This window comes from Periplaneta americana, chromosome 6 (genome assembly GCF_040183065.1).
Source record: "Periplaneta americana isolate PAMFEO1 chromosome 6, P.americana_PAMFEO1_priV1, whole genome shotgun sequence".
Taxonomy (NCBI): domain Eukaryota; kingdom Metazoa; phylum Arthropoda; class Insecta; order Blattodea; family Blattidae; genus Periplaneta; species Periplaneta americana.
The window spans coordinates 46,199,651-46,226,551 of NC_091122.1; the positions used below are offsets into that span (position 1 = coordinate 46,199,651).

At 36.4% G+C, this 26,901-nt stretch overlaps 1 protein-coding gene across 1 annotated transcript in view; it reads right to left on the bottom strand.

Annotated features, from left to right (window-relative positions):
• The window catches only part of CngA (Cyclic nucleotide-gated ion channel subunit A), a 1,115,443-nt gene extending 1,091,424 nt beyond the window's left edge, over window positions 1-24,019 (bottom strand). The window contains exon 1 of the mRNA XM_069828038.1: window positions 23,920-24,019. The gene's annotated coding sequence lies outside the window, so the exon portion shown is untranslated. The remainder of the gene's footprint in view (window positions 1-23,919) is intronic.
• Between the last annotated feature and the right edge of the window lie 2,882 nt (window positions 24,020-26,901).

Below are 26,901 nucleotides of genomic sequence, written 5' to 3' on the forward strand. Positions count from 1 at the left end.
CAAAAAATGACTTTCATACTCCATCGGCAAGTCTATCGTGCTATCAAAAAGGAGTGCGTTATATGGCAGTAAAAATTTTTATCAGCCTCCCTATCGATATAAAAAATGAAACTCAAAACATAAAATTATTTAGAGCCAAATTGAAGAAGTGCCTAATTTCTCACGCCTTCTATTCTGTAGGTGAATTCATGACATTCAATAACACTTCATGAAATTGATACTAAAACTATGTGTTGTACTAGTAGACTATATTTTAAATCTCGTCTGTATATATTTCATCTAGACTGTGACTATAAATTTAGTATTAAGTTTTTTGACTTGTTCCATATTCTAGCTGTAAGCAACATATGAATACCATGGAATGTTACTAAATACAATACAATACAATGATTCATAATGCCTAAACGTCCGGTCTCTGGACATTACAATATTGGAAAGTGAATAATACGAGTTTTTGAGATATTTTCGGAATAAAACCCCATAACGTCATTCACAACCCATGCACTTTCTAAAGCTGCTACTTCATCAAAATATTTTATGAATAAATTTACTTCTTGAAATTACCTTTAATTAGAAAATACCGAAGTTTTGTACCGGTTGCATAGATACAACGAAGAGCATATTTCACAATATTTCCTTTTCCTGTTAAAACAGTCCACTAACACTGATCACTGTTTCTTCAGAGTCACTCGCAGTTTATAAAACTCAAGATACACTAATGTGGATGAAGCCGTCATCCCGTTGTCACTTGAGGCGAGGATGTGCAGACGGTCACTCACCGCTGCCGGCGAATTGGTCCAGCGTCGGACGCTACCCCATCGGCAACTGTGAACACAACTGAGCGTCGCGACGCCTCACGCATCCGCCGCAGCATCCAGCGCCGCTCGCGGGCCGACCTCGTGACTCCATTCACGAGCATCAGCTGTTGCTTCGCACCTCGCTGCCTAAACGTTCCCCAGAGTAAGCATGGAGAAAGCAACGCAATTCGCCACGATCTTCACTCCACTAGATTAGCTCGGATTATAAACAAAGTCCGGAATAACTTATACAGTAGAACCGCGATTATCCGTCACCCTATTAGCCGATCGGCGGATTATCCGGCTGCTTTCCTCTGGCTATTTACTCTTTTTGATGCAGAAGGAAATAGGAAGGCCGGTAAATTATTTTAGCATGTATTTTTTCTAAGGAGGGTCATTACTAGAGCTAGGAATTTTAGGTGCAAAATTTAAGTTTAAAAGCTGCAGAAAATTTGCTTTATTTTAGCTGGAATAGGTGCAAAAAAGGTGCAAATTTTAAACATATAAATATTCATACACATCGTACCAAACACATAAGGACAAATTTAAAACGTCTACCCAGAAAAGTCCCACAACACAATGTTATTAAAGTTACAAGTCCAGGAAACTTAAAACAGATACTATTTAACATTTCAATGTTTTATTTTTTATTTATTTTTTTTTTTTTTACTTTTTCTTTCAGTGAGACTGCACCTCCGATCACTAAGTAAACACTTGTAAGTAGAAAAGGAACGTTCAGCGTCAACAGACACAAGTGGTGCATATTTTGTGTGTATTCTGTAATTTAAATCCTTGTTTGTTGCAACATCTTCAACATCAGGGTTTTTAGCTAAACTCTGTTCCAGCTTCTGCTTTGAAAACCCTCCAGTGCTTCCTTCACATCCATCAGAACAGCCCACTGTGAATCTTTCTCAGGCGCCTATACTTATTGTTAACAAATTGTGCATTTTATTATTTATGCTTGTTAATTTGGTAAAAAGTTAAGATTATGTTGTGAAAAGTTCAATCTCCAGTCTGATAAGTAAGGTTTAATTTAAAAAAATCACATCAATAGGTTCACTGTTTAAATTTAGAAACGTGTCGTAAAATCAATACTTAAAGAAATAAAGGATAAAATTTGAGCCTACCTGGCCTCTTTAAATCTGCAGCGTTGTACTAAAATGTTTATTTCTCGAAAACCATTTACCAGATGAAACAAACACCACCATGAACCAAAAGTATTAGATTACAAAATGACATCATAAACAAGCAGCTGATGTAACCCGTCCAATTCCAAACCCTCTCTGTTATCCTGGACTTTCCTAATGGCATATTCTAGAGCGAACTTAAAAAGTAAAGGTGATAGTCTATCTCCTTGCTTTAGCCCGCAGTGAATTGGAAAAGCGTCAGACAGAAACTGGCCTATACGGACTCGACTGTATGTTTCACCGAGACACATTTTAATTAATCGAACTAGTTTCTTGGGAATACCAAATTCGATAAGAATATTATATAAAACTTCTCTCTTACCCGAGTCATGTGCCTTTTTGAAATCTACGATTAACACATATACTCCCATTTTTTCTCCAATATCTCTTGAATACAAAAAATCTTATCAATAGTCGATCTATTATTCCTAAAACCACATTGATGATTCCAAATAATTTCATCTACATAAGGAGTTAATCCTCTTAAAAGAATATTGGACAAAATTTTGTATGACGTCAATAAAACTGATATTACTCGAAAGTTACTACAATTAGTATTTTCCCACTTCTTAAAGATAGGTACAATTATGGACTCCTTCCATTGTTCTGGTACAATTTCCTTTTCCCAAATAGCATGTATAAGCTCATAAATAGAGACCGGATTTTAAAGGGAATCCCTTTTTTCATTTCAACACAAAACATGAAATAACTTATTAATCACGATGTTCAAAACAATCTTCCACCGACCAAATTATGCGGTTTTGACTTCCCTTTTTCCCTTTATTAGTCCATATTCACTTTTTTCGCCCTTTTTTTAAAAACAACCCTTGTTTTGGTACTTTTTTAACAGAATATCGCAAATTTAGATAATTGTCCTATATTTTTTTCCGATAGTTCTATAACTTCATGAGCAAGCGAAAATAAATATCGTTCTTCTTCTGATTCCAGACATTGAAAAACTAATAAAGTGTGCTGATTTAGAGTTCAGGATAAAAAGAAAATTTTCACCTCTGCTTTCAGTTTCTGTTTATAAAGACGTTTTGCATTCAAAGGGGCAGAATCATATTGAAACATATTCAAATGTTGAATGTGATCAAATACAACACTTTCCTTATGTTGTGAAGCGATTAATATAAGCTTGTGTGTGCTATGTGTATCCATGAATGTGCTGAAGTATGTTTTCAATTAAAATAGCACCCTTTTGAAGGAGTAATAAAGTCCTTTTTGAAGATTTTTTTGACTATATCAAATATAACACTTTCCTTATGTTGTGAAGCAATAAATATAAGATTGTATATGCCATGTATTTTCATGAATGTGTTGAAGTGTGTTTTGGGGAGTAATATAGTCCTTTTCAAGTCCTTTTTTGGCTATAACTTTCCTTTTTTTGTCCTTTATCGTGAAAACTTTTTTCTTTGAAATCCGGTCTCTACTCATAAATTTCACTAGATAATGTGTTTCCACCCTCTTGTATTAAAACTGCTGGAATTTGATCGACATCAGGAGACTTATAATTTTTCAGATTTTCTATTGCAATTTCGACTTCTGAAAGTGTGGGTTCGGGTATAAATGGCTCAGCAGTTCGTTTTTGAATATCGTCCCGACCATTTCTATTTGCCCTATACAGATTTAGTAGTTGCCCAAAATAGTTTTTCCATATGTTCAGAAGTCTCAATTTACTTGTAGGAACTTTATTTATCTTCTTTATTTAGATAAAGAATTATTTAACTTCTGTTACACTAAATTAAACTACCGGTATCTTGAACTGAGAAAAATCGCCAGTTAGATTTGATTTTAGTTCAAGACAAAATGATCTTGAATAATATTCATGCAACCAAAAATATAATCAATGTTAAATCTTTCGTACACTACTTTAACACTTGAATATAAATAATTGATTAAATGGCGATCTTACTCGTGTTAATTATGTAAGCATGTGCGGCTTACAGCTTGAAGGCTCTGAAGATGGTGTCAAGTAGCACCGAAACAGCTGTAAGCCGTACATGTTTACATAATTAACACGAGTAAGATCGCCATTTAATCAATTATTCAAAAATATAAGTTCAACTAAACGGAAGCTTAATTTCATTGCCTGATTTCAGGTTAATGATTTATACAACTGGCCCTTAAATTTGCAAATTATATAAAACATTAATAAGACCAGTCTTGCTTTATGGATCTGAAACCTGGGCAGTTGGCAGTGCCGACAATTGTAGGCTGAGTATATTTGAGAGAAAGGTTCTGAGGACGATTTACGGACCAGTAAATGATGAGGGCAGTTGGAGGAAAAGATATAATTCTGAATTATACCAACTTTTTAAAGAACCAGATGTTTGCAGAGAAATTAAAGCTAGGAGAGTTAGGTGGCTGGGCCATATCTGTAGGAAGGATGAAAATGATCCTTGCAAGAAATTGACTCTCACTATATCTTTTGGTACCAGAAAAGTAGGGAGACCTCAGCTAAGATGGCTGGATGAAGTGGAGAAGGATATAATAGCAGCAGGTGTTAAAGGATGGAAAACAAAGGTGTTAGATCGAAGGACATGGAAAAGCATCGTTGGGGCGGTCAAGGCTGGAACCCGGCTGTAGAACCAAAGAAGAAGAAGAAGAAGAAGAAGAAGAAGAAGAAGAAGAAGAAGGCCCTTAAACTTCTTTCTTGGATGAAATACGAGTTTACATTCACTATCGTAAATTCCCTAATGAAATAAATTTATTTCAACCGATTTTCTGAGTATGGTCATTCTTATTTCATCGTGACTACATTAAAATCTTGTCAGCACAATAACTTCTTACTCTCAGTGTGTTGTGTTAAAATGAAATAACAGCAAACATTTCTAATACAACTATGCTTTATCTATAGCACGACAATCATCGAATCGATATTCTAATCTAGCTTATGTACCTCTTCAGCTAAGGAGTCTGGCCCAATAACTTCAACAGCAGAACGTGTTTTTAACTCTGAAATCTACAAACAAATGCGGTAAGAGACGATGTAAATATGTCCTTCCCATCGAATCGAGCTGCATGAGATACAAAGACCATTTTCACATATCAAGAACCTTTCCATTACGAAACCATTGACGTTGAGATGTCATTCTACTAATGCTCCATTTAACTATAATCTGCAGTCATTTTCTTGCATAAACTGCGGTATGAAATTGTTGCAACGTGTCGAGAAAATAAAACATTGTAACCTTGTGTTCAAAGATAAAAAAAATCTGTGTATGGAAAAAAACACTTTTTCGTATGTAGCATGTATTTCGCAATAATCAGCTTTCATTTATCACGTTTCGATGATCGTTAATGTTTTATTTTCTTGGCCTATCATCTCCTTGCATTAGCCCGCAGTGAATTTATTGGAAAAGCATCTGACAAACACTAGCCTATACGGAGTCTGGCTGTACGTTTCACTGAGACACATTTTAATTAATCGAACTAGTTTCTTGGGAATACCAAAAATTCAATAAGAATATCATATAATATTTCTCTCTTAACCGAGTCATATGCCTTTTTGAAATCTATGAATAACTGATGTACTGTACTCTTATACTACCATTTTTTCTCCAATATCTGTCGAATACAAAAAATATCATAAATGATCGATCTATTTCGCCTAAAACCACATTGATAATCCCCAATAATTTCATTTACATATGGAGTTAATCTTCTCAAAAGAATATTGGACAAAATTTTGTAAGACTTCAACAACAATGATATTCCACGAAAGTTACTACAGTTAGTCTTGTCACCCTTCTTAAAGATAGGTACATTTATGGACTCCTTCCATTGTTCTGGTACAATTTCCTTTTCCCTAATAACAAGTACAAGCTTATAAATTTCGCTAGATAATAAACTTCCATCCTCTTGTATTAATTCTGCTGGAATTTGATCGATACCCTGCTGGAATTTGATCGATACCTGGAGACTTGTAATTTTTCAGCTTTTCTATCGCAAATTCGACTTCAGAAAGTGTGGGTTTGGGTATAAATGGCTCAGGAGTTGGTATTTTAATTTCGTCTCAATCATTTCTACTTGGCCTATGTACATTTAGTAGTTCAGGATTGAATGGGAATCTGCAAGCAAGTCACCATTCTCATCCTTGACCACGTTTACCCTTGCCTGATATCCATTCTTAAATTTCTTTATGCCTTTATATAAATTTTTAAAGTTTTTATTTTTAGTATTTGTTTCTACCTCATTCAGTTTTTCCTTCAAGTAATCTCTCTTTTTATTCCTAAGTGCACGACTTGCTTCCCGTCTTTCATTGAAATAAATATCTTTATTCCCCTCAATTGGATCCTGTAAGAATTTCAATTTTGCCTTTTTTCTTCTTTCTACTAACGTGCAACAATCTTCATCAAACCACGGTTTCTTTTTCTTAGTTTCATAACACCCTATGCTCTGCTCGGCTACAATTTTGATATTATCTCGGATATTTTTCCACACGCTATTAACATCTAATTCTTCCTCATCTTCGTCGGAATTATGTAAAGCGGCAAACCTATTTGAAATTTCGACCTGATAATGTTGCTTAGTTTCCTCATCCTTTAATTTCGGAATATTGAATCTCCTAATATTAACTTGTTGCTCTACTCTCTTGGCTACTAATAGTCTTTCTCTTAATTCTCCAATTACCAGATAATGGTCAGAATTACAGTCTGCCCCCCTGAAGATTCGAATGTCTACTATACTAATATGTCTTCGTTTAACTGTCAAGATGTGATCTATTTGGTTGTGTGTCAATGCATCTGGAGAAGTCCAAGTATATTTATGTATATCCTTATGGGGAAATGTTGTACTTTTGACAATTAAATTTTTTGATGTGGCAAAGTTGACTAACCTAAAGCCATTCCATTACTAGTCACGTGTAGGCTCTCCCTTCCAATAGTAGGTTTAAAAATATTCTCCCGTCCTACTTAAGCATGGAAATCTCCCATTAAAATTTTCATGTGATATCTAGGTAACTCATCAAAAGTGTGCTCCAATTCCTCATAGAAGCTATCCTCTATATGGTCGTCTTTCTTTTCTGTAGGGGCGTGAGCATTTATAACAGCGGTGACCAAACTGAGTATCGTGATTACATCGTGTAATCAAAGACATTCATACTGCTAAGGGGAGTTTTCTGTATATTGCTCTCTGCCTCGCTCACGTACTGAAGGTAAGCAGTGTCGGTACTATGTTGCTCTACAAACCCTCTGTCTCTAAGAGCAGGAACAGAAGGTTTCGTAAAGAATGGGAAGAGGAATTTATTCGCTGTTCTGTCGGAGAAAATGTAATATGTTGCTTTGCTCAAAGGTTCAATTAGTGGTGGTATATAGAAGCGACTTACAGGGCATTACGCTGAATACACAGGCATAACAGATATTATTACTACTATTATTATTATTATTATTATTATTATTATTATTATTATAAACTGATTGAAAAATACGTGCTAGTGTAGTAATAAAACGAGCTATTAAACCCCAAGAACGGAAATCAGCCTTGAATCATTGTCATGAAGAGAAAGATGACACAAATAAATGTGGAGCACGGAATAGCTCGTTCTCTTAAGCCTTCCAACGAAGGAAAGTTTTATAAAAGCATAATGATCAAGGTGGCTAAAATAATTTGTCCAATGAAAGTTGTTAATTAATTAAAAAAAAAATGCGCATTTCTCGACTAAATATCCAGAGAAGAATGCAGGAAATTGCTGATTGTGTTCATGAGGAATATTAAAAAAAAAAAGCAAGAAAATTTGTACATATTTTTATTACTCTTGATGACAGTACTGATCCAGCAAAGCTTGCGATTTTTATTCGTGGGGTTGATGAAGAACTCAATGTTAGTGCACGAACCACCGCTGGTTGTAGTTTTCATGCCATGTACCTCTCCCCCGTCTCCTTACTTCTCAGACTGTCTCTCGCGTGTAATCACTGCAGTTCGAGTTTTGGTCACCGCTGATTTATAACTACGATATCGCACCATCTGCCCTGAAGTACTAAATATGATAACCTGTTACTGACAAATTCGACCTTTTTTACTGCTGATTTTATTATTTTATGAACAAAGAATTCTGTTCCTAATTGGTTATTAGTACAGCCATTAATAAAAAAAACTAAAGACACTAAAATTCGGGGTAGTGATTATGGTTTTATTTGGTCATTATCTGAAAGTCTGTTATTACAACGGCTTTGTCTTGTTCGTATTTATCCGCGCGAATTCATTACCAGCTGACGCTCAACGCCCTTATTAACATGCAGCGGCTTGCTGTCGCTTCTAGGAACCACGACTCCCTGAATTACGGCGCACTCAACGATTTTCAGTCCTGTACACACATACGAATACGTATTAAACAATTGCGTAGCGTTTGCGTATCTACTCACAGAAAGCGGTCGATTTGCCGTTACAGTTTCCAGTGCGACGTGAACCGCGAGAAGCTGATAGCAACTCGTAATGCTTTATTTCATTTTCACAATACACAGGAAATCGCACAATTCAACAGTTCATATGCCTGTTTTGTTCCATATTTAAAATTCAAGAACACAGGTTAAATACAATGAACATATTTTTTTCTATTGCTTAATTATATAAAATATATCATAAACACAATGACTGTAGGTCTTAAAGGCATGTTCCGGTTCAGAAAAAATTCCTCAATCTGGTTTAGCAGTGGCGGCTCATAAACATTTAAGGCCTAGTGCCAGAGATAAGGATAATAATAAATAGTAACAATAATTACATTATTATTACTTACTTACAGGCTTTTAAGGAACCCGGAGGTTCGTTGCCGACTTCACATAAGCTCCCTATCCTGAGCAAAATTAATCCATTCTCTTTCATCATATCCCACCTCCCTCAAATCAATTTTAATATTATCTTCCCATCTACGTCTCGACCTCCCTAAAGGTCTTTTCCCTCCGGCCTCCCAACTAACACTCTATATGCATTTCTGAATTCGCCCATACATGCTACATGCCCTGCCTATCTCAAACGTCTGGATTTAATGTTCCTAATTATGTCAGGTGAAGAATACAATGCGTGTAGTACTGTGTTGTGTAACTTTCTCCATTCTCCTGTAACTTCATCCCTCTTAGCCCCAAATATTTTCCTAAGCACCTTATTCTCAAACACTCTTAACCTATGTTCCTCACTCAAAGTGAGAGTCCAAGTTTCACAACCATAAAGAACAACCGGTAATATAATTGTTTTATAAATTCTAACTTTCAGATTTTTTGACAGCAGACTGGATGATAAAAGCTTCTCAATCGAATAATAACAGGCATTTCCCATATTTATTTGTGTTTAATTTCCTCCCGAGTATCATTTATATTTGTTACTGTTGCTCCAAGATATTTGAACTTCTCCACCTCTTCAAAAGATAAATTTCCAATTTTTATATTTCCATTTCGTACAATATTCTCGTCACGAGACATAATCATATATTTTGTCTTTTCGGGATTTACTTCCAAACCTATCTCTTTACTTGCTTCCGGTAAAATTCCCGTGTTTTCCCCTAATCGTTTGTGGATTTTCTCCTAACATATTCACGTCATCCGCATAGACAAGCAGCTGATGTAACCCGTTCAATTCCAAACCATCTCTGTTACCCTGGACTTTCCTATAGGCATACTATAAAGCAAAGTTAAAAAGTAAAGATGATAGTGCATCTCCTTGCTTTAGCCCACAGTGAATTAGAAACGCATCTGACAAAACTGATCTATACGAACTCTGCTGTACGTTTCACTGAGACAGATTTTAATTAATCGAACTTGTTTCTTGGGAATACCAAATTCAATAAGAATATCATATAAACTTATTATTATTATTATTATTATTATTATTATTATTAAACTCACCGAAATGTATACAACTGTATACAAAGTCCAGACAAATTAGAGGAAAAATTCACACTCGTCGGTTAATAGACAGGCATTCCATAAATAATGTAACGCAATTTATTTATTTACTTGGTTATTTAACGACGCGCTATCATACGAGTTTATTTAGCGTCGATGGAATTGGTGATAATGATATTTGGCGAGATAAGGCCGAGGATTCATCATAGATTACCTGACATTTGCCTTACGATTGGCTAAAACCTCTTGGTTCTGGCTCTGCAGTGTTTTTCCTTTTAATTTAGAAAATGTAGCAAACACAACAACCGCTATACTGGAGAATTACCACGGTAGCTTTGAATCGTGCCGTTACGTTTACCACCAAATTTAACTACATACACAATGTTGCCAACATAAGAACATGATTTTGGTCTATGGTGTCGTTAGAAGGAGAAATTTGTTTCTTTTTCTCTCTACCTCCTTCGTTTTGAACATTACTGAGAAATAGCACCACCGTTACTCTCATCTATTGCAATGATTTTCCTGGACCACCAATTTGCTTGGACGACATTTCTACATAGAAGATTAAGACAGATCTTACAAGCGACTCCAGTTACTAACAGTATGGTCATCAAAATTGTGTGTCCATTTTATCTCGAACTAAAATCTCTCTCGCATTTTCTTTTGTTTCATCACGGCCAAATGGATTTATCTCTTCGGTATCGATGTTTCTAGTCGTTCATGGCCTTTATGACAGTTTTTGTTTCGTAATATTGATGAACGGTAATATAATTAAAGCGGTGAATAATTTCATGGCCCCTAAAAGTTTTTTTTTTCTTTTTTTTCGTAAAAGGCTAGGTATTTTCTCTAGGCCACAAATAAAACTGCAACGCATTCATAATCAAAGACGTTATATAGTATAGTCATAATTATGTACTTAATGCTTTGGTGAACATTAACCGGAAATTTACTTTCCGTTATTTAAATGATATTCCGTGAACCACACCTTTTTCCTCTTTATTTCGTTGTCATAACCTACTTTAAGATCTTACTACATAAGCATTTTCTTTTTGTGCATTCAAAATATCGTCGCTATACTGCATAAATCTTGCACTTGACTAATAGAGTGATTTATTTAAGAATATAGTCGCGAATTTTACTACCACTATTTCGATTGTCTTTCCTTTGACACGGTTCGGTACGGCCCGGTGACTAGTGGCCAGCGAATAACGTCGACTATCGACATTGCTCTGCCGTAGGTATTATCCAGTTGTTCCCAAACAAGTTGTAAAGTTATCGTAAATTAAAGTCACTTATGGTACGCTACTGAATCCATTCGAACTGTACCGTGGTGTAGTTTTATTGGTCAAAAGTAGTATGACGTAGTAAAAGTATAATAGTCAACAGTAATCTCACTAGAGGTTTTGATTTTATCGATAAATCTGCGAGTGGAACACGTACTATATCAACTACTCAGTTATTTAGCGTCAATGGAAGTGGTGATAGCGAGACGGTATTTGACTATAGATCACCTGACATTCGCCTTACGGTTGGAAAAACCTCAGGAAAAACCAAACCAGGCAATCAACCCAAGTGGAAATCTAACACGCGTCCGAGCTCAATCCGGATGGGCAGGCTTCCATATGTTAAATTAATTTGCATGCAATATGCATCTTGCTTGATCATATGAGGAAACAAGAAGGAAAGCAGAAAATAGGAAAGACTGGAGAAACCTGGGTTTGCAGTGAAAGATTTGACCTTGGGCAGAACAATGAATGAATGAATTAATTAATTAATGTAAATCGGGACTCTATGACAATATTTGATCGAATAGGGCTTATGACAGAAATAAGCTCTTTCAAATTTTGGCAGATGATTCAGTTCCAAACGCAATTGTAAGAACAATTTACGAATTATATAACCACAATATTATCAAAATTACTATCGGATCAGAACATATCGAATGGAGACCGATAAACTGTGGAGTTCGTCAAGGATGCCCCCTCTCACCACTTTTATTCAATATATATATATCAACTCCATCAGACATTGGCGACTAACAATTCATGGAAACATCCCGCTCTTCCGAAATTGTACTCTAGATACTGTCGGTGACTCAGGAGAAGACGAGAGCGGACTGAGGAGGAAGGGATGTGAACAGATAACGTACGACAACACGAACAATATTTGTACTGCAGTAAGCGGAAACATTAGGTCTCCTTCTGTTCAACTTAGCTTTAATTTCCATACGCATTCTTACTCATGTTTCCTGTACGAGTAATAACCTGACTACTGGGATGCTTATCTGAGCAATGTTTATAACAATCAACAGCGATAGTCAAGAAGGTCACATTCTTGCCGCTCGTCTTCTCCTGAGTAACGGACAGTACATTATTATATGCAGACGATCAGGTTCTTTTTGCTGCAAATGAAGACGAGCTGCAATACTCAATACATCACCTGAATATAATAGCACAAAATTTCAATATGAAAATGTCCCCAAACAAAGCAAAAATTATGGCGTTCCAAGGTAAACAGCCAGTTAGGAGTAAAATTTGCATTGAAACCCATACGTTAGAACAGGTGAACTCATTTAAATATTTATGTTATAATTTGACATATTTACCTGTTACTGATATATCTGAAAATATTCAACATTTTAATGGAGCCTTAAGAACCATCAACCAGGTTTTCACAACCACGAAAACCCAAAAACATACCAGGTTAAAAGCATATGAAGTTCTAGCAGGACCTGTCCTCATGTATGGTAGTGAGGCCTGGACTGTATGAAACTCAGATGTTCAACGCCTAACAACTGCGGAAATGAGATTTCTAAGGAGGACTACCGGCTACAGCTTGCTTGACCACAAAAGGAATGAACTAATTACAAAAGACTTGAAAATTACTCCTATTTATGAATATCTCAACCATTATAGACAAAAATGGTTTAACCATGTCAATAGAATGGACCATTCCAGGCTCCCAAGACAAATTCTCGCTATATACCACATGGAAGACGATCTTTGGGACGCCCCCTGAAAAGATGGACGGAGACCGTAACAGGCCACTAGGCCTAATACCTGCAAGGACGATGATGATGATGATGATGATGATGATGATGATGATGATGATGATGATGATGATGATGATGATGATAGGACTTATATGCTCTTAATCAAGCCTTACAAGACTGCAAATACAATAAGCCCTAACTATCTGATTTTGTGACTGTTTATTGTAAACGATCGCGCCATGTTTTCTTTTCTATTTTTTTTTTTTTGCCAGCTGATGCAGATTTAACTACTGACCCTACTTGTGCGCTGTCAACAGCTGCAGATGAAAAGTCGTTAATCAAGTGTGCTTACGTTGCATTTGCGTAGACAGGGAGTAACGAAAGCATTTAGATAGGTCTCTAATATGAAGGGTTCAGAACCATAGTGGGCCAAGTGCCATATGTTAAAGACGTAGAAAACAAGGATTAAAATGAGGTTATTACCATAATTCAATGGAAACATATAGCAAGCAGTAGCGGCTCGTGGGTATTGAATTAAGGGGGGCTGCATACAAAAATAAACCAAGCAACTTACTTTATTTAAAGATTAGTTCCATGCGCCTTATCTTGTAAGTTGTGTTTAAATGAGACAGGCTCGTGTTAGTAGATTTACTGGCATTTAAAAGAATCCTGCAGACAAAATTCCGGCACACCGGCGACGCTGATATAACCCCTGCTGTTGCGAGTGTCGTTAAATAAACCCTAATTAAATTTTTTATATGCAGATTTGAACCTTATAAATATCTAACTGGCGATGTTGTAGTTGGTTGTATAATCTATATACATGTTAGATCAATAAATGAAAAAAATAACTGAGCCAGAAATTGAAGTCAGGATCTTCAAGAGTACGCACCAGGGCGCTTGCCTCATTTATTGTGATGTTAGATGTTTCAGATTCCATTATGGTTTGAAAACATTCTAGCAATGGCTCCTTCTTCTCATGAACAACACTTACTGTTCTTATTTTAAATCCATCTTGTTGCCCGAGCTGGAATTGTCTTTGAAACACATTAATCTAATACAGACTGTGTGGAGATCGAGAGAAGAAAGCAGGGATACTGGATAAATTAGCAAAAAATATGCGAGCCTTTGTATTTTGTTTAGCGGCTCTTTCCATTATGAGATTCAACTGATGGGCACTTAATTTCACATTTCTCCTGAATTGTTAAGGTACTGAACTGTATAGACTGTAAATATTGTACAGAATTAAACATTTTTGCACTTGTTATACTCACAACATTAAAGAAAATGTATTTAAAACTGCGCGCTACTGACAAACTGCTGCAAATTTTGCAGCGCCTGGAAACTCTGGATACACGGCAAGGGGCAGCAGGGAGGAGGGGTAAAACTAACGCGCAAAGCATCCGAGACGAGACTGGCAGCTCCAGGGGAGGAAGTGGCTTCACCCTATACTCCTTGTCTCTGGTTTCGCTCTGGCAGCACCAGGGGAGGAAGTGACTTCACTAACGATTGCGTGCATGTCATTGAGAGCGAAATTAAAAAAAAAAAAAATTCGAGCCGCTAAATAGAGACTGTACAATAAATGTATTTCACAACATAAAACGAGACAAGATCACAAATGTCTGGGGGTGCTGCAGCTCCGCAGCCCCTCTTCGAAAGCCGCCCCTGATAGCAAGTAATATGAAGTATACACATTAAAACTAAATGATATGTCAATCTTCATTAAACTATGGTATTCACTTACCTTTAATTCTTACTTTCTCCGTTTTTAATAAATGGCGTTTGGCCCACTATGGCTCTGAACCCTTCATATGGACTAATTCATTAATATTTGAAAAGAAACCATTTAGTTACGGCACTGTGCGAACGATCCTTGCCGAGCACAAATGCGTGCGCCCTGGACCATATCAATCTTGTAACCAAAAGGGGAAATACTTCGTTCTTTTTTTTCACTTTTCATATGTTGGTTGTAAGTCTCCATGCACCAGATTATAGTTTATATGCCTACAAGGGACCGTATTTCGTATTCATCAGGCGTTTTTTGAAACCTTCGCTTTATTTTCAAAGAAAGACGTCAATTTAAGGTTATAGGAGTGGAGTCCCGTACGTCACAAAATAACCTCTCTCATCCTTACCTCTATTTTGTGTTCAAAACTCTTTATTTTCCCTTTTCTTACTCTATTCATACTTAAAGTAAACGTGTCTTAATATATTCTGATTGAAATTAGATGTTTTATTGTACATACAGTATGTATAATAGCATATTTTATTTTTATTGCACTTGCTTAATAGTAGTCTTACAAGGGATTTTGCATACCCCTGAATTGTTGCTTGTAATTTTTTCATATATTTTTTAAAAAATCAGTAAAACAAACGAGTTTCCTGAAATTCCAAGCCTTTGAGTTGATCTAAATACATTTTCCGACAGCATAAATTTAAGGAAATTGCCCCTACTGTATCTCTGCCTTGTAACCCAGTCTTACGCGTGTATCCAAACTGCATACTACTAGTGTACAAACTACAGGTAATTCAAGATGTAGTTAATGGTTTCAATGACGGCATATTTTTAATAAATTACATCATTGCTGTTGAATTCAGGCTCATCTTCATCGAAAGTTGCCGACTTACTACAAACAATGCCACCCCCAATATTGCAGTGTGTTGAATATCCATGATTCCGGTCCTGCATACACTGTAGTTTTAATCACATTGACCAAATTTACCAAGCAAAGCGATTAACTTCGTGTGAAAGTGAAAAATGAGCCATAAATATAAGCACATAACGTTAAGCAATAATTATAATTGCATTAATATATTGAATGCTTTAAATGCTATAATTTTAAATAGACACGGTTAGACCTGCAATTTCAGTACACCTAAGGCTCAGAAACCTTAATACCGACTTTGCTTTCCTTTGCATAACTTGTGTGTAATTCTAGCAACTGTACAGATGGCAAGACCCGGAAGCACGAGTGGCACTAATGACGAAACATAGCTTATAAGCTCTGAGACGCAATTAATTTCCGTCATATATCCTAGACTTCATTACAAACATTGGGATAATATAACGGTATACATTCTGTATATACAAATACACTCTGTGAACTACATTGTAACACAGTATTAATTACAGCAACCGAAAGAAATTCGCATCTTGAATGAAAGTATGTCAATATTAACATTAACCTTAAAAACCATCACGCAGAAACCCCCTTTCAGCAGTTGAATATGTTCTGTAGAGCAAGCGAGCACAAGATAACAGCACAGTCTACTATATATAGTCACGAAGCTTGAGTTTTGAGGGTGCTAGAAACAATAGACCGTGACGGTACTATTTTGAATTGCCTGTAATGAGGCGATATTAGCGATCCTAGTGGTGAGCAACTATCTAATGTTTGCATATTTACTACGTATTGAGCTTCGCGACTGTATATACTAGGCTGTGATAACAGTACATAAGAGAAAAGCTGAATACAGCCCAGCTGGTTAGGCTACACGCAGCTCTCTCCGAGGTCTAATGTGACCTAACCTAAAAATATCATATGCCGGTGCTAGTCGACTGCTGTACATTACCTTCATTATAAAATATAATTGAGGCGTTAGGTCACAAACCCTTACTTATCCAGTTTCTATGGTTTTTCATAAACCACAAAAAACATTTTTGTAAGGTATTTATATATATATATATATATATATATATATATATATTGTACGAAATGGAAATATAAAAATTGGATATTTATCCTTCGAAGAGGTGGAAAAATTCAAATATCTTGGAGCAACAGTAACAAATATAAATGACACTCGGGAGGAAATTAAACACAGAATAAATATGGGAAATGCGTGTTATTATTCGGTTGAGAAGCTTGTGTTATCTAGTCTGCTGTCAAAAAATCTGAAAGAATTTATAAAACAGTTATATTACCGGTTGTTCTGTATGGTTGTGAAACTTGGACTCTCACTTTGAGATGGGAACAGAGATTAAGGGTATTTGAGAATAAGGTTCTTAAGGAAATATTTGGGGCTAAGAGGAATGAAATTACAGGAGAATGGAAAAAGTTACACAACGCAGAACTGCACGCATTGTATTCTTCACCTGACATAATTAGGAACATTAAATCCAGACGTTTGAGACGGGCAGGGCATGTAGCACGTATGGGCGAATCCAGAAATGCATATAGAGCATTAGTTTGGAGGCCAGAGGGAAAAAGACCTTTGGGGAGGTCGAGACGTAGATGGGAAGATAATATTAAAATGGATTTGAGGGAGGTGGTATATGATGATAGAGAGTGGATTAATCTTGCACAGGATAGGGACCGATGGCGGGCTTATGTGAGGGCGGCAATGAACCTCCGGGTTCCTTAAAAGGCAGTGAGTAAGTAAGTCGTTGCCCAAGGTGCGCCATAGGAGCCTGGTCTATGCTACATCTGCGATGAGATGGAGATTATTGGGATGCCACATGGGAACCAAGCTCTCGGAGAAAACTCCTGCGTTAACTGAACCCGGGTCCACAGGATTATAAGTCCAGCGCCCTAGCCGCTAGACCACCGTGGTGACGTTGATATTTTACCGTGACAGTTTATAGAAAAACCACAGAATTTGAAAAAAATAATCATTTGGTTTTTGTTGATTTTCGTAAGGTCTATGATACTGTCAACCAAGGAAAGTTAAAAGCAATAATGATAAATTTAGGGATACCAATGTCTCGTACAGATATAATACCGGGACATCACTTTATTTTTACCAACATTTTTAACATTAACCTGGCTATACTCGGAAACACCGTTGCCCCCTTCCATTACATGAGTTTGATGTTACTAGTGCAATATGTAAACAAATCATTTTACTAGGTATAGGAGGAGAGAAAAGTAGTGTATCCATTTATGTTGTAGGGAAATACGATATTACGATTTTCAGTTTGATCATCACTCTTACGGAATTTATCAAAATACAGTAGAGTAGTAACATTTTTTTTTCAAAATCTCAACTTTTCAGGCGGCTATGTTCGTTATGTAATGTCTACTTTATTTAGCATATTAATTATTGATGTTATCATACAATATAGAGAGTGCATTTAAATTGAGGGGGTCATAAGTAAAGGGCTGTAAGTGCACTTAAGTTACTTTTGAGAAAATGGGGTTTAAATATTTAAGCTTTCGTAAAACCGGTGAAATTTTTTATTTAAATTTTAATGTGTGATGCGATTAAAATATCCCTTTGCCACTAAAATTTTAGATACTTTTGCTTACACTGGATGCACTTAACTCATGTTATTACAAATGTCACTAGCATTCCTTTGCTTCTAGCCACCTCAATTCAAAAAAAGCTAATCTGAATTTTTAAACAAGTTGCTGACAATCGTTGCCGTTCATTACAATGCAGGCTTCAATTCAGTACGCATATTATTAAAAACATTTTGAAGCATATTCTCTGAAATTGAATTTATCGTTTCTTGAATATAATTTTTAGTACGATATTATTAATATAGGTTCTTTCTTCTATAGAAAACGCAATCATATTTATGAAACACACTATACACTGCAGTGTTTACTTCAGCGCTTGAAGACTTCGAATGCAACAGCGGCCGTAAGTTTGTGTGTCTGACGGGAGCAAGGACATTAGTGAAGGGGTGAGAGTGAAGTACATTCAGAAATGCAGGTACAATAAAAATGCAAGTAAAAATAAAATGATGTCCCTGTATAAATAACATAATAGGACTGTGTTAGAACACCTGTAGGCACTTCCAAATGGTTCTACACAAAGAAATAACTCCAACAAGATAATGTATACTAGTATTATTTTTCAATACGCCTACTGTGATACTTAAATTAAGTATGTATCGAAGTGCTGTCTGTGTGTGTGTATGTGCGTGCGTGTGTTTTTTTTTTCAGTATATATATTTCAACATGCCCCATTACATAGGTTGTAATATTACATGTTTTGACATTTATAATGTTAATGTCATGTTTTATTTAACGACGCTCGCAATTGCAGAGGTTATATCAGCGTCGACGGATGTGCCGGAATTTTGTCCCGCAGGAGTTCTTTTACATGCCAGTAAATCGACTTACATGAGCCTGTCGCATTTAAGCACACTTAAATGCCATCGACCTAGCCAGGGATCGAACTTGCAACCTTGGGCATAGAAGCCCAGCGCTATACCAACTCGCCAACCAGGTCGACTTGACATTTCTAGATAATAACATTTTTAAAATTGCAAATTTACCAATTGCGTAATCAATAAATACCTGTGTGATAAGATATACGAGGAGAATAAAATCATAGTTAAATACCATTCCAAATTATGAGTCCCTACACCTTCCTACTTACTAATTTACGAATTACATAAGCAATATTAATTCCAGATTATAAAACCCTATTTTTTCCTAGTAACAATTTTCAATTAAATTTGCAATAAAGACATATAAACGATAGTATACCGAGAGATTAAAAATATATTTAAAAAGAAATACAAATTTTTAAAATTACATTAGCAATAATAATTAAAATATATATCACTCCTACGTTTTCCTAGTTACAGATTTCAATTCCACAAGCAATAAATACACAAAATGATAAAGATAATGTTTGTATATCTATATACACGACACTAAGATATGTGGATCATATACGGAGAGAGAAAGGCAGAAAATAGGAAAGACTGGAGAATCCTAGGTTTGCAGTGAAAGACCTGGCCATGGGCAGAACACATGTATGTATGTATGTATGTATGTATGTATGTATGTATGTATGTATGTATGTATATTGATTAAGAAATGTAAACAGTGTGTGTATCCAATTTAAGTCACACAGAGTTAGTGTGCACTCAACGTTGGTTGCTTGACGGTTGTCAGCCCACTTTGAGGTCTGTGGATATAGAGGGAAAAATTGGATCGGTGTCTGGTAGAGTTCCCGGGTAGCTCAGTTGGTAGAGCGTTGGTACGTTAAACCAAAGGTCCCGGGTTCGATACCTGGCCCCGGAACAATTTTTCCCTCGAAATTATTCAGTGTGTGTATCCATTTTCAAGTTGCACACCACTTCGGCAGGCTACGTTATGCATGATGTGTATCTGTAAAGAGTTATGTCGTGTACTGGAGTGAGTATGTGTAAGTGTTCATGTAAATGTAGTTTAAGGAATGGGTGAGGATGATGATAATGAAAGTAAGGAAGGGAGAAGGGGAAACCCGGTGCCGGCACGTAGTTACTCCTGTCGAATAGCACCAATGGGGCCGCCAGGCTTAACATCCCTATCCGACGGACGAATCACTATCAATAGTGACATATTATGCCTTTTCATATGCACTGCGGAGAGATTTGGAATTTAACTCCATATCACATATAGATTGCTCATTCTTATGTTAAAATCGGTTGCACTTTGAAGAGAACAACCGCCAGGATCGCCACCCTTCCGCCGTAAACGAACACGAGATGGCAATACAGTCGCTAATGCAATTCAAGTGGAAGTTATGACGTGACTCCTTATGTAAGAACTAGATGGCAGCGTAGTAAACCTGACAAAAGTTACTGTCAAAGCCTATAACGCCGAGCATTCTGGCTATATATGATCTAGGATTTAACGCAGGTATATTGGTGCACAATTTAGTGATTAGAAGTTGTGCACCACCATCTCTCCTAGTCTCGAGGTAGAAATTTTACATGAAACAGTAACAGAGATAAAACTACAAAATTGTCCTCCTTTCAAAATGGTTGGGAAACGCTAATGAGGAGAAAAGAAAACTTAGACAAAAACAGATGTTTCGAATAGTATTGTACGAGGCAGACGAATCAAATACGAGATGACATGTAGGCTATATGCACTCGTAATACTTAACCTCTCGTGAATTATTCATACATTCTCGATTTAAGAGTCTGGATATATTGGAATTGGGATCGATGCAGTCAGTCCGGAATTCATTTCGGAGGACCACATCGCAAATTCACAGCAGATGACAACCCAATATGTTACTCGGTCGTTCAGCATTTCAGAACAGCAATACTATACTGACATTCAAATAAACGTTAGACAGGTCTCGAGCGTGTTTTAAATGTCCCAACGTTTTAAGATATACGAAGAGATTATGAATTTTAACTAGTTTAAATAATCTTGAATAGCTTATGTTATGAAATCCCATGAGAACAACACTTGACGGATTACAGGGTGTTAAAAAAAGTAGAAGTAGTAGTATTTAGTAAAACAAGAAAACGAAATCTAATAAACACTCTTATGGAAGCGAAGCTTGGATATTAAAGAAACAGGATATCAGTAGAAAACAGCACATGAAATGAATTTCTTGAGGAGAACTGCGGGATATGTGAAGTACAATACGACCACAGGAAAAAATGATGTCAGTTCAAGTACGGGTTAATACGACCAAGTACTCCTGCATCGGTGCAGTTTTAATTTAATAGGACTATACCGTATTCCAATGGTGGGCATTCCTGCGGCATTGCCGCAGTGACGTCAGACCTCAAGGAAGCATCAAACTTACCCCCTACTTTCCCCTTCCCCCACTCCATGAAAATACTGCGCGTGTACGTGGCGGATTATACTGGACTGCTGTACTTCGGAGCTTCATTAGTGATACAATGTCTTTCGCAGAATCATGTGAATCGAGAGGATATCACACTTACAGGAAAGGCGGTTCTTTCATTTCTCATGTTTAGGATTAGTTACAAATATTCAGAACGCGAACTTAAATATGTACATTCTTAAAATAGATCACCTGTTATACGAGTTCAAAGAACACAGATTCAGTGATTTTCAAAGGATGGAGAAAGATTTCAATATTTTTGCCACTCCTTTTCGTGTTCAAATTGAAAATGTTATCCCAGAATTGCAGTTAGAGGTACTGGATTTGCAGAATGATTGCTTCTTGAAAGCAGAATGTGAAGGTCTACTGGGGGCTAATTTTTTTTAAAAGATGTTCAGTACTACATATCCACTGCTTAGACAGTTTGCTTCAAAAATAATTAGTACCGTCATTTCCCATAAATATGATCCTGGAACATAACTATTGCCCACGATACAACTATTCAAATTTTGTACTCCATAACGTAGTACCTCGTTTATCTATATTTTTGCTGTACTGTAGTTTGAATTCAAGTCACTGCAGCTATCTACGAACGGTCTATGTTACTTCTACAATGGTCTTTGAATGGCTATATCGCTGACCATAGTTGTGTTCCGGGACCATAGTTATGGGAAATGACGTTATGTATTCATCAACCTACCAATGCGAACAGCTGTTTTCTAAAATGAAATTTATAAAATCCAGCCACAGATCCCGCTAAAGCGATGCTCATCTCCTTGCGCAACTGAAAAGAGCATGCACAGATAAATCCAAATTTCGAAGAAATTGCTTTGAAAAATGATTAATTAAATGTCACGTGAATGGACTATTCCAATTACATATGATAGGTAGGAGTGTAGTGGCGCAACTGTCTGTAAATCCGTCACTGCACTGTAGAGTGCAACCCCTCCCACAGTATGTAGTTGCCATTTAAATCTTGTCTTGTGGTTTGCGTTCATTTTGCCCACCACTGCCGTATTCAAACTGCTTCGGACTATCGTGTTCGTGAACACAGATATGGTTTGAAGGTCGGTCAAACGCGTTACTCTTGATTAAGCGATGCTTCACGGCATGGAAGACGCTGCGCTATTAGACTACAGACGTGGCTAGACTCCACTAATGAAAACAGTACCCTATATGCTGTACTATGTGCAAGTCCTGTCAAAATCATTCTACACACAGACTCCGATCACATGGATATTATGTTTCCTTACTTTTGTATGTAAGCTCAAAACATCATTTCAATTTCACTCTCTATCCCAGTGATGTCAAAGCAAGCGCATTTTTCTGACCTTGACGTCGTGCGCGGGCATCAAGCGCTAAGTATGGAAAGACCCGAAAGAGGAAGGTTTGTGAATATGAATAAGCAGCCTGTTGGATTAAGAAAACAGTGGTGCACAAACTTCAAACGAAATGTGAAATTTTATGTCGTTATTTTTATATGGCTTCTTTCTGTTTGATATTATCTATATTGTCTGTAAAATAAAATTACTAATACCAATTTCTTAATATTGCAGTTGTGTTTTAAATGTTAATAACTTAATAAAGAGTTAAGAAGGAATATTCACATAAAGTCCATAATAGTACAACTATACTGTACTAAATGGATGAAACATGTCATTCATAAAGAAAGTGATATCCCAAAAAAAAAAAGAGAGAGAGAGAGGGATTGAGTATGACATGGTCAGTTGGAATTGATATTGATGGTACCTTTAGCCTTATAAAAGTAATTAATAAACTAATCAAAACAACATTATAGTACAAAGCAGTTACCTAGGCGCTGTATATGGTTTAAGCGTAACTAATATTCCATAACAAAACTCTTATTGCATTATGCTTTTAAGGTGATATTGGTGAGCGACTTCCTATCATCAGAATATTAAATTATTTTCTCGAAATGTGCTGAAGCTATAGAGCTGATATTTTTACAACACATGGACACGTATCTTTTGCTTATGATGTAACAGTAGTTGCTTTGTTAATTCATTTTCTTACAAACAATTTCCATGCGAATATTTTCAAAATTTTCAATACACTATCTTCAGTAATACGTATATACGGCATATTAGATTTACGAAAACATTCTGTAAGGCTACTAAATAAATAGGCTATATCTGAAAATGTTACTTTTCTATAAATAAAAGTTGAGAAAATATTTCTTTTGAATAAAAAATCAAACTTGTGAAAAATGAGCATTAAAATTAAAACTTACATTCTTATAATGCACTCATACTTCTCAGGCAAAAGTAAAAATTAACATGGATACAGATGTAATAAGTTCTCTTCCCTTTATCTATTGAATCAATGCTGGCCATCCCTGAATACAGCTCGACCAAGCGGCATAAATACTGCCTTTTTCGTCTGTCTCTTTCCTTTCAGCTGTAAAGCGCTCAGACTCTCCTGAGCTCCAAGCGTGGTTGCTCTATCCTAATGTAAGACATTAAAACGATCGCGTAACTTCGGATATCAAAGCTTAAAAACCAGTGTCAATATAATATCTACGTAAAATAAACATTGTAAGTAAGTAATCTTACCTTTTAAAAGTCTGTAGAATCCTGTACATGCCACAAGCGTTGCCCCTCAAGGCCAGAATTGCAATTCTTATCTTCATCTCCGTTGTAGTAGACATGGTTGTCGTTTCTATCAAGCACGTAAATATAACATTGCTAGAACACTGTACTATAGTACACTTACTGACTACACCAGTTTTTTTTTTTTAATGTTGGTGCGTATTAATCTACAAGGTGCGCATCCATATTCCGTACAGTGTGCATGACGTTCATACTGTTCAACAGCTGCCGTATGTAACTCAGCGTGGAGAACTCGCTTCCACAAGCACACACAATATTATGCGTTTACTTAAAATATCCTGCACGTAACCTTCGTTGCTAGTTCATTCGATTTTTTAAATATTCTCACTAAGATTTTTATATAAACTTAAGATATTATACACACACAAAAACACACATTAATAAGATAAATATATTCACCTATCATCATGCTCTTCATAGTAGATCCTATTCCCAGCTTATTTGTAGGTAGATTATCCCAGATTATTGCGTTTGCGGGAAACGATTCTACAATGTAGCGGTACCGGTAGGCCTACCTAGTTTCTTTTTATTTTTTCGACAGACTAGATGAAAGATTAACACTCTAAAGGAGATGCACATTTCTGTCAGGAGAAACGCACATGCATCGAGAAGACTTACGTACTTCCGCTCCGTCTCTACCTGCAATTTATTTTATTTTGTTAGGCCTGGGTCTTCGACATCAGAAACTGACACTTTTGATTAATGATGCACAAGTAATAATTATTAGTTTTTAACTTCTTATAGGTGTATAGCACAGCCCTGAAGTCTGTCTCCAGCGATGATGTATAATAAAGAAATGCATTTTAACAAAAGTTGTACTAGTACAATGCACAGTATTTATTACAATCCGCTGTTAAGGTCCACGCCTTAAACACACCAACCAAATCACTGGCCATTTTGATTGAACAGCAATCCACACACCACAATTTTAAGTCAAACAACCTTGATCGCGTACGTACATGCCAGTCTAGTATTTATACAGTCACGAAGCTCAATATGTACGGAATATGCATCCATAGATAGTTGCTGACCACTAGAATCGCTACTATCGCTTCATTTCAAGAAATGGAAATAGTATCAGCACAGTCTATTGTTTCTAGTACCCTCAACAACTCAAGCTTCGTGACTGTATATATACTAGACTGTGGTACATGCACGTACAGTATAGCAGACCTACACCGATAACTCGCGCATGCGTACGGTTTGGCTATTTTACCAACATAATATGATATTATGATAGTACCCTCCATTTCTAGGTTGTTATTTATTGTTTTTATATACTTTAGACAATCATCACCATTATCATTAAAGAATGATGAATGGGACAGTCTATTTCAGCTAACAAATTATTGTTGTTACTCATACGAACAGTTAAGAAAGCCTCTGGTATGCCACAACAGGCTTTCTTATTTTTTTTTCCTCTCGACCAATTGTCTAAATTTGTATGTAACATGTTTTTTTATATATATCTGCCGGTCTGAAGTTGCATTCGGGCGCGGGTTCGATCCCCGCTTGGGCTGATTACCTGGGTGGATTTTTTCCGAGGTTTTCCCCAACCGTAATGTGAATGCAAGGTAATCTATGGCGAATCCTCGGCTTCATCTCGTTATCTCCAATCTCATCGACGCTAAATAACCTAGTAGTTGATACAGCGTCGTTAAATAACCAACTAAATAAATAATAATATTATATATTACTCCATTATTTAACGATGCTGTATCAACTATGAGGTTATTTAGTATCAAATGAATTGGTGATAGCGAGATGAGGCCGAAGGTTCGCCATAGATTACCTGACATTTGCCTTATGGTTAGGGAAACCCTCTGAAACAATCCAACAAGGTAATCAGCCCACGCGAGAATCGACAGGCAAACGCCTTAGTCGACTGAGCTACGCTAGTGGCCCTCTTTATATATTAGCATCGGAAATCCGTACTACACCCAGAATTTTACCCCAGTCTATTTTTACTATTAGGGCCTATGATACATAAAATGAGGGGGAAGATAGTGTATTGGTGGAATGAGAGGGAAACGGGAGTACTCTGAGAAAAAAACTCTGCAACATCTGCTTTGTCCACCACAAATTCCATCACGATCTAGCTGAGATCGAACCCGGGTCGCCTGGATGGAAAACCAGCACGCTAGCACTTCAGGCACAGACGCGAATGTCTGTCTATCTGTATTTTTGTGCATAGCGACTTTTTCAGAAGTATTAGATGAAAGAATGGTCTAGTGAAGAATAGATAGATTTAAATTAGGTTATAAATATGAATCGTACAACAGAATTTAATGAATGGAGGAAGAGATAGTAAGATGGATGACATTAAGAAAGGTTGTAATTTAGGATTAGTTCCTAAATAATGAGTAAGTAAAAAAAATATAGGATAGTACAGTTTAAATTAATTAAATCAACAATAGAGCACTGAAGAGGTAATTATTAGGAATATACTGTAAGTCCATATAAATGGAACAAAAGGTGGCACCGTATATAAAAATGTGAGGTCATCATTACATGTAAAGAGTTGTTTTACTAATATATTATACCATACGGAGGGAAAAAGCAAGCAAATCCAACTCCCAGTCACAAGCCGTATCCTCCACCCCCAAGATGATACAAATTACAGTGAAACCTCTCATTTATGGACATCGGAGGGACGTTACAATCTGTCCGCATCTCGGAGGTGTTCTTTATTGGTAGGGAGACTCGCCAATCTAACAGTAAATTTATAATATGCATTATGTATCCCTTCACGTTTTAAATGAAATGTATTACTGTAGTTTAATTCTAAATACAGTATCCTACAGTAAATTCTTTGAAACTTTGATCTACAGTAGATAAGACCGAAAAAGGAAAATAGAGCACTGTGGCATATAATTTTATTTTAAGTCTACAGTTATGCAGTACTGTAATTCAAGTTACAGTTTT